The following is an 18,535-nucleotide window of genomic DNA, read 5'->3' as shown; positions in this document are numbered from 1 at the left end:
TGGTTGAGAGGAAAGAGATCATTTCTCTCGTGTGTGTGTGTGTGTTTTTCATAAGGGCAGTAATCCCAGTCACAGGAGCTCCACCCTCAGACCTAATTACCTCCCAAAGGCCACACCTCCAAATACCATCACATTGAAGGGTAGGATTCAACATACAAAGTCTGGGGGAAATGCAAACAGTAAGTCCACAGCAGGGGGCATTAATTTTCTGTCACGTAAGGTTCATGTGGGCCAAATACGCAACGACAGCTAAACAAAACTCTCCCAGTAGAGAGAAGTGTATGTTTTCAGTAATCAACTTCCAGTGTGTGAAGTTAATAAAGGTACAAAGTTAATGTTAATGTCAGTGTCTGCTACACCCTTTGACCCAGTAATTCCACTCCGAGGTATATATTCAACAAAAATGCATATATCTGTGCCCCAAATGGCAGGTACAAGAACATGTATAGGAGCAGGACTTTCAATAACTCCCAACTGGGAACAACTTAATGACCACCAGTCATTCAATGGATAAAGACATTGTAATGAATGTGTACAATTTCTGCTGCTCCAATGCTAGCCCCGAAAAGTCTTTCTGCCTCAGTTCTTCTCCTGTAGCTCTTCCCCCTGCCTTAAAACCCTCCAAAGGGAAGATGGCGGCGTAGGAGGACGCTGGGCTCACCGCGCGTCCTGCTGATCACTTAGATTCCACCTACACCTGCCTAAATAACCCAGAAAACCGCCAGAGGATTAGCAGAACAGAGTCGCCGGAGCCAAGCGCAGACGAGAGGCCCACGGAAGAGGGTAGGAAGGGCGGCGAGGCGGTGCGCGCTCCACGGACTGGCGGGAGGGAGCTGGGGCGGAGGGGCGGCTCGCCGGCCAAGCAGAGCCCCCGAGTCTGGCGGGCAAAAGCGGAGGGGCCTGACGGACTGTGTTCCGACAGCAAGCGCGACTTAGCGTCTGGGAGGTCCTAAGTTAACAGCTCTGCTCGGAAAGCGGGAAGGCTGGAGGACAAAGGGAGGGAGAGCTGCTGAGCCCCCGGACGACAGAGCTCAGTTTGGTGGGGAACAAAGGCGCTCGCCAGCGCCATCTCCCCCGCCCATCCCCCAGCCAAAATCCCAAAGAGAACCAGTTCCTGCCAGGGAACTTCCTCGCTCCGCGCAAACACCCAACTCTGTGCTTCTGCGGAGGAGCCAAACCTCCGGCAGCAGATCTGACTCCCTCCCGCTGCCACAGGGCCCCTCCCGAAGTGGATCACCTAAGGAGAAGCGAGCTAAGCCTGCCCCTCCTGCCCCTGTGCACCTTGCCTACCCACCCCAGCTAATACGCCAGATCCCCAGCATCACAAGCCTGGCAGTGTGCAAGTAGCCCAGACGGGCCACACCACCCCACAGTGAATCCCGCCCCTAGGAGAGGGGAAGAGAAGGCACACACCAGTCTGACTGTGGCCCCAGCGGTGGGCCGGGGGCAGACATCAGGTCTGACTGCGACCCCGCCCACCAACTCCAGTTATACACCACAGCACAGGGGAAGTGCCCTGCAGGTCCTCACCACACCAGGGACTATCCAAAATGACCAAGCGGAAGAATTCCCCTCAGAAGAATCTCCAGGAAATAACAACAGCTAATGAGCTGATCAAAAAGGATTTAAATAATATAACAGAAAGTGAATTTAGAATAATAGTCATAAAATTAATCGCTGGGCTTGAAAACAGTATAGAGGACAGCAGAGAATCTCTTGCTACAGAGATCAAGGGACTAAGGAACAGTCACGAGGAGCTGAAAAACGGTTTAAATGAAATGCAAAACAAAATGGAAACCACCACGGCTCGGATTGAAGAGGCAGAGGAGAGAATAGGTGAACTAGAAGATAAAGTTATGGAAAAAGAGGAAGCTGAGAAAAAGAGAGATAAAAAAATCCAGGAGTATGAGGGGAAAATTAGAGAACTAAGTGATACGCTAAAAAGAAATAATATACGCATAATTGGTGTCCCAGAGGAGGAAGAGAGAGGGAAAGGTGCTGAAGGGGTACTGGAAGAAATAATAGCTGAGAACTTCCCTGAACTGGGGAAGGAAAAAGGCATTGAAATCCAAGAGGCACAGAGAACTCCCTTCAGACGTAACTTGAATCGATCTTCTGCACGACATATCATAGTGAAACTGGCAAAATACAAGGATAAAGAGAAAATTCTGAAAGCAGCAAGGGGTAAACGTGCCCTCACATATAAAGGGAGACCTATAAGACTCGTGACGGATCTCTCTTTTGAAACTTGGCAGGCCAGAAAGAATTGGCACGAGATTTTCAGTGTGCTAGACAGAAAAAATATGCAGCCGAGAATCCTTTATCCAGCAAGTCTGTCATTTAGAATAGAAGGAGAGATAAAGGTCTTCCCAAACAAACAAAAACTGAAGGAATTTGTCACCACTAAACCAGCCCTACAAGAGATCCTAAGGGGGACCCTGTGAGACAAAGTACCAGAGACAACACTACAAGCATAAAACATACAGACATCACAATGACTCTAAGCCCGTATCTTTCTATAATAACACTGAATGTAAATGGATTAAATGCGCCAACCAAAAGACATAGGGTATCAGAATGGATAAAAAAACAAGACCCATCTATTTGCTGTCTACAAGAGACTCATTTTAGACCTGAGGACACCTTTAGATTGAGAGTGAGGGGATGGAGAACTATTTATCATGCTACTGGAAGCCAAAAGAAAGCTGGAGTAGCCATACTTATATCAGACAAACTAGACTTTAAATTAAAGGCTGTAACAAGAGATGAAGAAGGACATTATATAATAGTTACAGGGTCTATTCATCAGGAAGAGCTAACAATTATAAATGTCTATGCGCCGAATACCGGAGCCCCCAAATATATAAAACAACTACTCATAAACATAAGCAACCTTATTGATAAGAATGTGGTAATTGCAGGGGACTTTAACACCCCACTTACAGAAATGGAGAGATCATCTAGACACACGGTCAATAAAGAAACAAGGGCCCTGAATGAGACATTGGATCAGATGGACTTGACAGATATATTTAGAACTCTACATCCCAAAGCAACAGAATATACTTTCTTCTCGAGTGCACATGGAACATTCTCCAAGATAGATCATATACTGGGTCACAAAACAGCCCTTCATAAGTTTACCAGAATTGAAATTATACCATGCATACTTTCAGACCACAATGCTATGAAGCTTGAAATCAACCACAGAAAAAAGTCTGGAAAACCTCCAAAAGCATGGAGGTTAAAGAACACCCTACTAACGAATGAGTGGGTCAACCAGGCAATTAGAGAAGAAATTAAAAAATATATGGAAACAAACGAAAATGAAAATACAACAATCCAAATGCTTTGGGACGCAGCGAAGGCAGTCCTGAGAGGAAAATACATTGTAATCCAGGCCTATCTCAAGAAACAAGAAAAATCCCAAATACAAAATCTAACAGCACACCTAAAGGAAATAGAAGCAGAGCAGCAAAGACACCCCAAACCCAGCAGAACAAGAGAAATAATAAAGATCAGAGCAGAAATAAACAATATAGAGTCTAAAAAAACTGTAGAGCAGATCAACGAAACCAAGAGTTGGTTTTTTGAAAAAATAAACAAAATTGACAAACCTCTAGCCAGGCTTCTCAAAAAGAAAAGGGAGATGACCCAAATAGATAAAATCATGAATGAAAATGGAATTCTTACAACCAATCCCTCAGAGATACAAACAATTATCAGGGAATACTATGAAAAATTATATGCCAACAAATTGGACAACCTGGAAGAAATGGACAAATTCCTGAACACCCACACTCTTCCAAAACTCAATCAGGAGGAAATAGAAAGCTTGAACAGACCCATAACCAGCGAAGAAATTGAATCGGTTATCAAAAATCTCCCAACAAATAAGAGTCCAGGACCAGATGGCTTCCCAGGGGAGTTCTACCAGACGTTGAAAGCAGAGATAATACCTATCCTTCTCAAGCTATTCCAAGAAATAGAAAGGGAAGGAAAACTTCCAGACTCATTCTATGAAGCCAGTATTACTTTGATTCCTAAACCAGACAGAGACCCAGTAAAAAAAGAGAACTACCGGCCAATATCCCTGATGAATATGGATGCAAAAATTCTCAATAAGATACTAGCAAATCGAATTCAACGGCATATAAAAAGAATTATTCACCATGATCAAGTGGGATTCATTCCTGGGATGCAGGGCTGGTTCAACATTCGCAAATCAATCAACGTGATACATCACATTAACAAAAAAAAAGAGAAGAACCATATGATCCTGTCAATCGATGCAGAAAAGGCCTTTGACAAAATGCAGCACCCTTTCTTAATAAAAACTCTTGAGAAAGTCGGGATAGAAGGAACATACTTAAAGATCATAAAAGCCATTTATGAAAAGCCCACAGCTAACATCATCCTCAACGGGGAAAAACTGAGAGCTTTTTCCCTGAGATCAGGAACACGACAGGGATGCCCACTCTCACCGCTGTTGTTTAACATAGTGCTGGAAGTTCTAGCATCAGCAATCAAACAACAAAAGGAAATCAAAGGCATCAAAATTGGCAAAGATGAAATCAAGCTTTCGCTTTTTGCAGATGACATGATATTATACATGGAAAATCCGATAGACTCCACCAAAAGTCTGCTAGAATTGATACATGAATTCAGCAAAGTTGCAGGATACAAAATCAATGTACAGAAATCAGTTGCATTCTTATACACTAACAATGAAGCAACAGAAAGACAAATAAAGAAACTGATCCCATTCACAATTGCACCAAGAAGCATAAAATACCTAGGAATAAATCTAACCAAAGACGTAAAGGATCTGTATGCTGAAAACTATAGAAAGCTTATGAAGGTAATTGAAGAAGATTTAAAGAAATGGAAAGACATTCCCTGCTCATGGATTGGAAAAATAAATATTGTCAAAATGTCAATACTACCCAAAGCTATCTACACATTCAATGCAATCCCAATCAAAATTGCACCAGCATTCTTCTTGAAACTAGAACAAGCAATCCTAAAATTCATATGGAACCACAAAAGGCCCCGAATAGCCAAAGGAATTTTGAAGAAGAAGACCAAAGCAGGAGGCATCACAATCCCAGACTTTAGCCTCTACTACAAAGCTGTCATCATCAAGACAGCATGGTATTGGCACAAAAACAGACACATAGACCAATGGAATAGAATAGAAACCCCAGAACTAGACCCACAAACGTATGGCCAACTCATCTTTGACAAAGCAGGAAAGAACATCCAATGGAAAAAAGACAGCCTCTTTAACAAATGGTGCTGGGAGAACTGGACAGCAACATGCAGAAGGTTGAAACTAGACCACTTTCTGACACCATTCACAAAAATAAACTCAAAATGGATAAAGGACCTGAATGTGAGACAGGAAACCATCAAAACCTTAGAGGAGAAAGCAGGGAAAGACCTCTCTGACCTCAGCCGTAGCAATCTCTTACTCGACACATCCCCAAAGGCAAGGGAATTAAAAGCAAAAGTGAATTACTGGGACCTTATGAAGATAAAAAGCTTCTGCACAGCAAAGGAAACAACCAACAAAACTAAAAGGCAACCAACGGAATGGGAAAAGATATTTGCAAATGACATCTCGGACAAAGGGCTAGTATCCAAAATCTATAAAGAGCTCACCAAACTCCACACCCAAAAAACAAATAACCCAGTGAAGAAATGGGCAGAAAACATGAATAGACACTTCTCTAAAGAAGACATCCGGATGGCCAACAGGCACATGAAAAGATGTTCAGCGTCGCTCCTTATCAGGGAAATACAAATCAAAACCACACTCAGGTATCACCTCACGCCAGTCAGAGTGGCCAAAATGAACAAATCAGGAGACTATAGATGCTGGAGAGGATGTGGAGAAACGGGAACCCTCTTGTACTGTTGGTGGGAATGCAAATTGGTGCAGCCGCTCTGGAAAGCAGTGTGGAGGTTCCTCAGAAAACTAAAAATAGACCTACCCTATGACCCAGCAATAGCACTGCTAGGAATTTATCCAAGGGATACAGGAGTACTGATGCATAGGGGCACTTGTACCCCAATGTTCATAGCAGCACTCTCAACAATAGCCAAATTATGGAAAGAGCCTAAATGTCCATCAACTGATGAATGGATAAAGAAATTGTGGTTTATATACACAATGGAATACTATGTGGCAATGAGAAAGAATGAAATATGGCCTTTTGTAGCAACGTGGATGGAACTGGAGAGTGTGATGCTAAGTGAAATAAGCCATATAGAGAAAGACAGATACCATATGGTTTCACTCTTATGTGGATCCTGAGAAACTTAACAGGAACCCATGGGGGAGGGTGAGGAAAAAAGAAAAAAGAAAAAAAAAAAAAGAGGTTAGAGTGGGAGAGAGCCAAAACATAAGAGACTGTTAAAAACTGAGAACAAACTGAGGGTTGATGGGGGGTGGGAGGGAGGAGAGTGTGGGTGATGGGTATTGAGGAGGGCACCTTTTGGGATGAGCACTGGGTGTTGTATGGAAACCAATTTGACAATAAATTTCATATAAAAAAAAAAACCCTCCAAAGGGGTTCCATTTCACTTAGAATAAGGTACAAACTCTCTCACACGTACCCTGCCTACTTCTGTGCTCTTTTCTCTGTCCTTCTCGTGCACTATGCTCAACAACAATGGTCTTTTCCTGCCCCTCAACATAATCACACGAGTTCTCAGAATCTTAGAGACTGCAGTTCTGGCCACTTGGATGCTCCTTAGACCCTCTCAACATGGTTACTTCCTTCTCGTACATTGAGGTATAACATAAGTATAGAAAAACTAACAAATCCTAAACAATGAAAAAGCACAGAAGACCATGACAGGGCCTGCTTTTTTGGAAAGCAGGGCCTGCTTTTTTGGAAAGCAGGGCCTGAGTTTTGGAAAGAAAGTCCCTACAGCTAAGGATAGGGGAATGGTGTGAATAAGCCAAGATGAAGGAAGACTAGTGTTGAGGTGTTTGTTAGGAGTGAAATAAGAAATGATTACAACTTGAACAAAGGTATTGGCAATGGGTAGGGAAAGGAGGCAACAGAGACATGCAAGAAGAATCTACTTGGTGTCTTGAGCTACCCGTGGTGAATTATAGAGACTCTAACTACCTTACTGTTATCAGTTTGTGGATTTAACCTGATTTAGAAATAGGAAACTCTCTGTAACTTGGATTACAGCTTAGTGTTTTTCACCAATTAGACCTGTAATTTGTTTTTCTTAGAAAGCCTAAGGTCTTGGCCACACTAACTCTTGGTTTAACTTCCCTCGTTCACTTAAAAACCTGATTATTTTTATGCATGATGTTACTAATGATTCCTTCCTCATCTTGAATCCCAGTCTTGCTCCTGTTTTTTCCCAGCCAGTATATGAATAAAATATTGGAACTGCTGATTAATGACCCTTTATGTTCCACTTTGAGATGTCTGAAGGAATTATCCCAATGCCCAGACATCTCTATCATGTCACACTTAAATTACAGGCTGAATCTTTAAAAGGCTGTCCTCTGTTGTAAAGGCTATATTATCAGGATGGTCATCAGGCCTAATTTCCTTTTAGGAGAAAGAACAGAAATATTATCTTTTAATGCCAAGAAAGTGCACTACTTAAAATAGGCAAATACGTAGGTCAATGCTTTGACTTCGGTTACCCTTAGTCCTAGGTTGAAAGTGCCTTCTCAGAAGAGTCTAAGAATGAAGGGGGATGCTTGTTCTTACTCTTGTTTTTAACTGCTTTAGTTTTAGAACTCTGACGTGACGCCATTTTCCCTTCTTTGGCTTTTTTATGAAGATACTGGCATTGCACTTCTTCCCACAGAGGGCACCGGTGGTTGGTATCAACTCTTTGTTACAGAAACACACCGCCTATCGGAGGATAAGGCAGTCGGTAAAATCTTTTATCTGATATAATAGATTCTGTATAGAAATCCAAGAGCAAGGGTCCACAAGGAACTTTCAGTCATCTCCATCCTGCACGATAACCAAACTGACAATGATAATAACTGCAGCAGGAGCGATTGTATCGGCCTTAGGGATAATATAGCTGATAAGATCAAGCATTGACTATGTGCGCCAGGTACTGGTGAGTACTTTACACGCTGGATCTCATTTGGTCTTCTCAGCTCTACAAGGCAGGTATACCATCGTTATCCAAGGTCACTCTGCTAGGAAGAGGCAAAGTGAAAATCCAAACCAAAGTATGTTTGATGCCAAAGAACATGCTTTTCACCACTCTATTGTACTGTGAGGATCTGAGCTACTACATAGCTTGGTATTCATAGGCTTAACCCATGATGGTTTTCTCTGTGTAGGATATATCTTGGACAGTTTAATCTATATTAAAAGGAAACAGGACTTGCATTGAAACACATAGCCCTAAACGAAATGTCTCAATCTAGTGACTGCATGACCAATAGTCATACAGATCTCAAAGTTTCTAGGATAGCTCAAATTCATAGCATCGTTTCCCTGTATTCCCATAAAAAGCATCTCAATTATTATACCAGAGGTCTCAATTGTTGCATTAGAAAACTATGGTTGGGCTAACCACACTGGTCTTAAGCCATGAAAAGGAGACATTTGTCTTTACCTCGAGAGTCTTTTAAGACCTAAATGCTACAAAGCTCGACCGACGTCGACCATGCTCCGTCTCAGAGGCGTATCACGTCAAATGTTTTCATGTTACTGTATATTAACTCATCCCCAAGTAATGTTTAGTGTTGTTGCAAAATCCCCAAGTTCTATCTGGAAAATGAGAAACTGTTTCAAGTGCAATGGACCCTTCTCTGAAAATGTCAAAATTATTCCAAAGCTCATCTTGGAGAAAAAATATGTGAAATAAAAGTAGGCCCTATACTTTAAAGTGTACTCAAGGGGCGCCTGGGTGGCTCAGTTGGTTAAGCGTCCGACTTCGGCTCAGGTCATGATCTCATGGTTCGTGGGTTCGAGCCCTGCATCAGGCTCTATGCTGACAGCTCAGAGCCTGGACCCTGCTTTGGATTCTGTGTCTCCCTCTCTCTCTGTGCCTCCCCCACTCACATTCTGTCTCTCTCTCTCAAAAGTAAACAAACATTAAAAAAAAATTGTTTAATGTACTTAAAAAAGCTTTAACAGTAAAAACAGTATGGTACTGGTGCAAAAACTGACAGATAGATATGAATTGATAGACAATTGTCTATATCTATGTCTATACTGAACTACACATATGATGAAGGTACAGTCACATATTAGTGAAAAAGTGATGAGTTATCCCTCCTGTAGTATGAGAAATGTTGGCTTTTGGGAAGAACATTAGTTAGATCCTCATCTCAAACTATGGCCATAAGTATATTATGTGGTTTGAAAACTAAGTGTAAATATTGAAAACTTAGTCTTATTTAAGCTTTTTAAATAAGGGAAGAAAATACAGAGAAATATTTAACTTTTCTTAGATCAGGCAAGGAATGCCTAAGTACTAGAAAAATGTATGAAATCATCAAGGAAAAGGTAAATATATTAAACCACCTTAAACTTAGAAATAGACATCTAACAGTCATAAAACACCAAGAGCACTCTAGAAAAATTATTTGCAACAAGTACAGTAGACAGAGGAGTCAAGTCTTTATATATTTTTAAACTTTCAAATAAATATCACAGTAGGATAAAGGTAAAATGCATGAGAACTAATAAACCTATCAACATCCATAAAACTGTATTAAGGAGAGTTACTTATATAAAAAGGTCAATGTCAGTGTGAATGTATGAAGATAGACATTCTCATATATCAGCAGGAATGTATATTATTATTACCACCGTTCTGTATAGCAATTCGGCAAGTATATTAAAGGCATGAAAAAGTTCACAATCTTTGTCAAAATAATTTCAAATCTAGCAATTTTGGTGACAATCTTATATACAAAGGTATTCATCAACAGATTATTTATATTGCTCATGACTAAAAGGAACCAAGGCTCCTTGGAGAAAGACCTGGTTCCAGAGCACAGGCAGAAAATGTAGATGTAAGCCTGGAACATACTGAGCCAAAAAGCAAGGAAACACACAAACTAATGGAGAGATGCCAAAAGACAGGGAAGTCAGCTTGAAGGGGTATCCTTCAAATTTGAATATCAGAACATTATTATAGTTGACTGCAAAACACCAAGACAAATCCATGAGTCCATGGCAATACTAAAAGAATAGTAAAATAAAACAGAGAGAGAAAAACACAACTCCTTTATCTTACTCATTAAATTAAAACTTAGGACATGAGAAGTATTCATTCTGCCTTTGAAGAGGGAAAACTCTTCTTTCCAGAAGACCAGCAGCTATTAAATGTAGGTGAAAGAGAAGAATTAGAAAAATCACCATGTGAAGCTCCCACTAAAATAACTAGTCTGGGCAAGAATCACTAAGGATGCAAAAAACTATTAGGTGAAGAATTGTTAGGGAATAGCATAGTCATGATACCAAAGAAGCACCCCATAGACTATGGACTAATTGTAAAGGGAAAAACACACCTCTAAGCAAAGAAATCTAGTGTTCATCACCTTAATCAAGCAGTCAAACGTCACTCCATTGATCATGGGACAACCTTATGTTGTATCCTTCTGATGATGAAGTCACCTGTGAAGCATCCTTGCCAAAACTGTTTACCCAAATCTAATTAAGACTTTAGTCCTAACTTCCAGTTTACAGGAAACCTAGAGGCTGGGAGAACACGTGAAATGACATTACAAGGGAACAGTCCGACAAATTCAGAAGGCAGAATGTTCTATAAAACAACTGGTCTGGTATCTTCAAAAAGTCATTAATAAAATAAAACTAAAAAAAAAAAAGTGGGTGCCCTATTCTAGACTAAAAGAGACTAAAGAATCAAAACCAAATGCAGTGTGGAATCCTTCATGGGATTCTGGCAGGAAAATGGGAGCTGTGCAAACACATCAGGGACAATTGGGAAAATCTGAATACGGACTAGATATTACATCATATGAGGGAACTACTGCTAATTTTCTTAGGTGTGACGAGTGTACTGTGATTATGTAGGACAAGGTCCCTCTTTTCAGGAGAGGCATGCTTGTCTTTAAGAATGCAATCCTGGGGCGCCTGGGTGGCGCAGTCGGTTAAGCGTCCGACTTCAGCTAGGTCACGATCTCACGGTCCGTGAGTTTGAGCCCCGCGTCAGGCTCTGGGCTGATGGCTCATGATGGCTCAGAGCCTGGAGCCTGTTTCCGATTCTGTGTCTCCCTCTCTCTCTCTGCCCCTCCCCCGTTCATGCTCTGTCTCTCTCTCTGTCCCCAAAATAAATAAACGTTGAAAAAAAAAAAAAAAAAAGAATGCAATCCTATGGTGTTTGCAATTTACTTTTAAGCAGTCCCACAAAATAATTAAAACAATTCCATACATATATCTGTATCATGTAGACAGACACACATACACACACACACACACACAGAAAATATGGCACGATATTTAAAAACCATTTAAAATATGGGTATGCGTTGTACTATTCTTTCTACTTTTATATATGTTTGAAAATTTTCGTAACAAAAAATTAGAAAAAAACATCGTAAAAACTGGCATCGTATACAACTCAAAATTGCATATTATCATACAACTCAAAACTGAGCTATAGGACTCATCATACAACTCAAAATTATGATGTTAATGAAATTAGGGTACATCCATACGGTTGATATTATACACTTATCAAATACCTTTTCAAAGAATTTCTAAACACATAGGCAAATAGTTCCAATGCAGTAGTAAGGGAGATAGACAGGAGGCAAGACTTTATATGGGGTATATGGCTTGATCTCACTTTTTATAGACACTGAACATACTTAATGAGCAACTATAATGTGCCACAAACTCTTCTACCTGCATTAAAAAAAGGAAATACACCTAATGTTAATAAGGTGGCCCCTGGATGCTAGAGTTCTAGGAAATCCTTATTAGTTTCTAATACTCTTCTAAAATTTTCAAATTATATAATTTTTATAGTAAAAATAACAAGCAAGAAGTTTTGCTGAAGTATAGTCATCAGGTATTTGATATCAGTAACGGCTAGCATTGGTTATACACCTGGCATGTGACAGCCCCTCTTCATGTTTTCCAGGAGCAAGTCTGCTTAGCCCTCCCAATAATCTCTTGAGGTATTATTTACACTCACAGAAATGGAGCACTGAGAGGTTGGTAATCCACCCAAAGCAATGATTCTTAAGTGGGGAAGGCAAGGACCCTCAGGAACATTTGGCAATGTTGTGAGACATTTTTGGTTGGCACCCTGGGGACGGGGGAGGCAGAGGTCAAGGATGTTGTTAAACATCCTACGTTGCACAAGACAGCACCCACAGCCAAAAACCATCAGCCCCAAATGTCAATACTGCTGAGGGCTGAGAAATCCGACCAAGATCACTTAGCTAGTAAGGCAGAGTCCAGCTTTGAGCCCAGGTGTCCTGATCCCCCAGCCCATACTCTTCACCACTCTGTACTGCTCTTAAACACGCTGCCATAGCAATGTTTTGTCACTAAATGTTGCAGTGTTTCTTCATTGAGAGTAATTATTAGTAACAATAACTACTGCTACCATATATGATGCTTTGTGATTTACCAAAAAATTTAAGCAAAAAATAAAAACAAGAATCTTTTTCTGAAAGTTCAAAAGGTACATGTGATGTGGTAAAAGGGCACTCCACTGGCATCATTCTTTTAAGAGCAATTTTGCCGTTGGCATCAAAATCTTAATATTTATAACCTTTATCCAGATATTCCACTTTGAGAATTCACTCTAAGAATATAAATCAAAGTATGACAATATCCTGGTGTGCAAATATGTATTTTTTTGGAGTAGAACCAAGAAAGGAGGTTACCCAACTGTCTAATAAAAGAAGAGCCTAACAGGCTGGGCACTTGTGCTTGAGCGAATCCCTGTGAGGATGTGGAAAGTCATGTATACGAGAATATTAGGAGAACAAAAGAAACAGAATGTAAAATCATGCGTGTGTGTCTGCAAGCATGTTAAACAGTAGCATCGTTTACAAGACGAACACGAAACACTTTGCCGGAGTTGCCAGATTAGGATAGTAGGGTAAAGAGTGATTTCTTTGTCTTTTTTTTCCCTGTCTTTTATTTTCAAAATTGTCTGAAATGTAGCTATGCATTTTAATGGGGTAAAAACAATCACCATATTTTTAGATGTACCTAAATCCTGGGAAAATGATCTCTATTTTTAATGGAGGCCCTTTATAAAAGCTGAAATATGTGTAAACAAGCTTATGACCTAGATCTGAGCACTTTAAAAGTAAAAACAAATCTGAGAACAGAGCCAACGGTCCTCCCAACACATTCTCTATGTCGATATTAGATGAGAAAATCTCCTCTCTGGCAATCTTAATGTCTCCTTCTCCCTCTATAATGACTTGATGCATAAAAATTAATCTTTTCCCTCCGCTTTGATCCCTGAGCTCCTTAGCAAAGATTCCATCTTGCTCTATAACACATGATGAAGCATTTTCCCTGTTATAATGTGACAATGGCCCTATTGAGTACAACAATTTGAGTGTGAATGTGCCACAGCCAAAGAGGAAATCTTAAGAGGCAATTCCACCTAGAACTATTTGGCAAATGCATAAAAAAGTCACATTAACACTGTCTTGAAAAACAGTGCCCTTAACAAAAGAACACAAAACAGAGCTGGGAATGGGGGTGGGGGGAGGGATGGGGAAAAGGAAAAGCAGAGGTGACAGGTTCCTGGGGTTCTATCTCCAAGTGCTGGTCCTGTAGATCAGTTTGCAGGGGGGGGGGGGAGTACATTTGAAAACTTTCAATAAAAATGATTGTTTGTCAAGGCTCGAAAAAAAAATTCTTTAATTAGTTTACTCAAATATTAAGTCTGACATCTAGAAACTCAATATTAGCAAAAATGTGATAATTATGGCTGGAAGGGTTTTTTATTGAATGTAAATTCATGAATCACACTTTTGGCATATCTCACTCCCTTTTGTTCTTTCTCATACGCCTTCACACTTAACCGGAAGCCTTTGGGCTCCACTCTAAAATCTGATCTCAAATTCACCATACTTCCTTTTGAAGCAGTTGCAGTTCATCAACAACTATGACAAAGGACTCTTCTAGTCCATTCTGACGGAAGATACAACCTTGAGATATCCTCCAGACTTGGGGGTACCTGAACCTTCAGAATGCCCAGGCTGCTCCAGAAGAGACTTTCTCTATTACATGGCATCCCACATCACACCATTTGCCCACACGGAGGGTTCCGTGTTTTCCAGCAATTGTTCTGACCCATTTGGCTGCCGATTCAGTGAGTGAGCTTGCCAACAATCTAGTGATTGGCTCTAAGGAGGAGAACAGAAACACGGAACATGTGTTTGGTGTTAAAGTGGGTCAGGTCTGTGCAAAAACACATTGGTTCATTTTACCCTCACAGTATCCTTATCTTATAGAAGATGATCCTGGGACTAGAACAGGTCAAATCATTTGTCCAGCATCATGTGAAGAGTGAATGGCACAACCAGAATCAGAAGGTTGGTCGGCCTCACATCAGAGCTTATGCTCTGCCTGCCCTGGATTTGTGGGGGCAGGGTGACGGGAGAGTGCACGGCCCCGTAGCACAATGTGGATACACAGCACAGAAATTAATATGCACAGGCACAAATGTGGGCTGACCGTGCACACCTTCTTCCAAATATCAACATATCATTGTTTGCTCTTATAGCAAATATGAGAAACTGGTCATGTTTGGTGGTTGGTTTTCGGCGGGGGGGGGGGATTGGGGATGGCAGCCATTGACCAATTTTCTAGGATTCTAATTTCAAATGCCTACAGGGGCCAAGCTTTTTTTTTTTTTTTTTTTTAAGACATCAGGAAGAGATGAGGACCACAGCCCCCTAGAAGGCGTATGTATCTTCTAAAAGGACAGAGCTACATGACCAGTACCTCATTTTACTACGGGCAATTGTGGGCCTAGTATGTAGAGCTCTGAGTTTTTCTAAAGATGCCAGAAATAAGGATTTTTATGTGAGCAATCCCGATTTTTTTAAACGTTTTAATTTATTTTTGAGACCGAGAGAGACAGAGCATGAGCAGGGGAGGAGCAGAGAGACGGGGAGTCACAGAATTTGAAGCGGGCTCCAGGCTCTGAACTGTCAGCACGAAGCCCGACGCGGGGCTCTAACTCACGGAGTGTGAGATGATGACCTGAGCTGAAGTTGGGCGCTCAACCGACTGAGCCACCTAGGCGCCCCCAATTTGTTTTAAAACTGGCAACTACTTAAAACAATTTTTTTTCAGTTTTATGAACCAAATAAAACATATCTATCTGATCTTGCCTTTGCTTTGCACCTTGTGGTCTAGATAATATACCTGTGCTACAGATGATAAGATATGAGGGACTTCAGGGCAGGCCTGACACAGGTAATGGACTCAGCTTAATTGCTTCCACCACACAGGGAAGGAACGCACTGTTCATTTTAGGCAGTGTTTGTCATTTTAACATTATTATTTGGAAAAAGGAAACAATCATCACAAATTCTCTGTACAAATATGTATAAACTTCAAAACCAATGGTCAAGAAAGTGGGCAAGAGGTGAGAAGGATTTTACAGTTTAGCAAAACAGAAAAACTAGAAAGAAAGGACACATCAAAGAAATGCTTAACAGGAGTCCCATTCCAACTGCCAACAAGACACTCATCACAGGGTTTCCTGGAAAACTCTGTTTTTCAGAGGGAGCACATTTCCACCACACATCCTTTCCCCTACCTCTTTCTTTTCCACCTCATCACCACCTGGTTTCTCAGGGTACTGATTCAGACATAGACCGATTTCAGCCGCATTTTATTACTAAAATCTTCCTCTTGCAAATGAGGGAGTTGAAAGGGAAACAATCTGGTGCTCCTGACCACTGGATTATGGCTCAGGCACCCCAAAGTGCATCTTCAGACAACCCTACTATCCAGCAGGATGAACACTCTTATACAAAAATATGCCCAGATGGAAGTGTTTGAATGCACTTTTTGCTTACGTAGACATACAGATGTAGGGACATCTCATAGTGCTGTGTGGAGAACTGGAGGGGATGAATTGCAATGAGATCACAGATGTAAGTTAACATTTGGGAAAATCCTATGTTACTAGTTTGTCATTAATGTTTTATTTATTTGTTTTAAAGGTTTATTTATTTTTGAGAGAGTGCACGGGGAGGGGCAGAGAGAGCAAGGGAGAGAGAGAAGCCCAAGCAGGCTCTGCGGGGTCAGCACAAAGCCTGATGCAGGGCTTGATCCCACCAACCATGAGATCATGATATGAGCCAAAATCAAGAGTTGGACACTTAACCAACTGAGCCATCCAGGCGCCCCCTGCTGTTAATATTTTAAATATCTTTGGGTACTACCATACAACAAACTAAATTCTAGCAGTAAAATACCCTCTCTACCCACTAAATGAAACCACTTTACCACCATTTGTGAAAGGAAGCTCTGTCTTCTCCCTGGTTCACCAGGAAGAGGCGAAGAATTCAATGGTCTGGGAAATTTGTTATCAAGTCCAAGCCTTCAGCTCAGGTCCTTGATTCTGAGGTCTGGGATTTCACTGGTAGTGCCATAGTTGCATAACACAGCTTATCTTGGGCAAGACTATGCTACTTAAACTGTTATGGAGGGTGTGTCCCAGAGAAAACTGACATAAAATTTCAATCCCCACCCCACTCTTAACTAACTGGGTGAACCTTGGCCAAGTTCCTTAATATCTCTTGGCCTCATTTTCCTGGTCTCTAAAAGTAAGGGTGAAGACGTTAAAGATCACTGTAAGCCAACTTATTCAATGTGCTAAGTCAGAAAGCTCAATACCAAATATGTTATAAACCTCATCTCACTTATTATCTATTTTATCTACATTATTAATGATAACATTGATAATTTGCAAAGTTAATTAATAACAACTGACAATGCCATCGTCACAGGAGCATCATGATTAAGTGACAGAGTATAGGCTAAAGCTCTTTGCCAACCAAGAAGATATACATAGATGTTAATTATAGCATATTGTTGGGGCGCCTGGGTGGCTCATCGGTTGAGCATCCAACTTTGGCTCACGTCATGATCTCGCAGTTTGTGACTTCAAGCCCCACATCGGGCTCTGTGTTGACAGCTCAGAGCCTGGAGTCTGCTTTGGATTCTGTCGCTCTCCCTTTCTGCCCCTCCCCCACTCACACTCTCTCCTTCAAAAATAAATAAACATTAAAAAAATTTAATTATAGCCTATTGTCAAGAAGAAGTACAATAGACCCGCAAATGGAGTCACTTATGCTAAGCCCAGCCCCATGTCACCAAATGGAGACTTAATCACAGTTTCAGCTCTCCCAGAAATGAAATCTTAGTTAATCTGGAATCGCCTGATATCTGCACGAGTGACGTAATCTGCCCAACAGACTCTTCCATCCTCTAAAGGAATTCTGCAATAACCAACCTGCTCTTTGGCCTAGTATAACTTCCTCGTTCCCACTCCCATCTCCCTATAAAACTCTTGCATTTTGTATAGCTCCTTTGGGGCCCCTTTCATCTGCGAGATTGGATGCTGCCTGATTCCAATCAGTTTTTGCTCAAATAAACTTAAAATTTTTAACATGACTCAGTTTATCTTTTAACAGTTCTAGTATCAGAAAAGGGAACCAAAAGAAACCGTTAGGGGTCCCTAGGCACAACAAGCAACAGACATGGGCTCTGTGAGCCCACTGTTTTCTGCTCTCTCTGGAGGTCACCTGCAAGTCCCTCTAGGATCCTAGCTTCACAGCTTTTGCAGTATGAGCTTTCGGACTTTACTTGAGCATTTCTTTTTCCAGACTGGGTCCAGAAACCAGCTGGAGTAGGATTAGCTCCAGTGTTAGACTGGTTCTGACTAAGAAACTAAACCAGGTCTGGAGTTGGAATGGGTCTGGCTTAAGCTGGAGTCCAGTGTGAGGCCTCAGGTGAATAAATTGTTATTTTAAGGCTGAACAAACAGGTTAATCTTAGCCAAAGATAATGTTGAAAAACTCTGTCCACAATGGAGAACTTTTAACCTAAATATAGTTACCCATTTATGAGGTATCCTAGAGAAAAAGGGGTCTCAGCCAACCACTCACCATAAAGGATAGAGGAAGAACTATTCTTCCTCCTCTATAGTTTCTGGTGACCAGGAAGAGACCCACTGGGATACCCCACTTGATCCAGAGCCTGCAGACAAAATCCTGGGAAAACTGGCAGGAGCCAGCAAAGGGTAAGAATTCTTACCAAAGTCAGTTCTCTCAGATCTCTATCTGTAGTGCTTGGTTCAGAGAGAAAGATAAAATTTCATGCTATCTCTTCCTTTCCAAATTCAGACTGGCAGGCAAAAATGCCTGTAAGAATTAGATCTTTGAATACTCAACATTACTTATCATCAGAGAAATGAAAATCAAAACTACAATGACATATCATCTCACACCTGTCAGAATGGCTAAAACCAGAAAGACAAGAAATAACAAGTGTTGATG

This window comes from Leopardus geoffroyi, chromosome B3 (genome assembly GCF_018350155.1).
Source record: "Leopardus geoffroyi isolate Oge1 chromosome B3, O.geoffroyi_Oge1_pat1.0, whole genome shotgun sequence".
Taxonomy (NCBI): Eukaryota; Metazoa; Chordata; class Mammalia; order Carnivora; family Felidae; genus Leopardus; species Leopardus geoffroyi.
Note: the sequence above shows the minus strand (reverse complement) of the source record.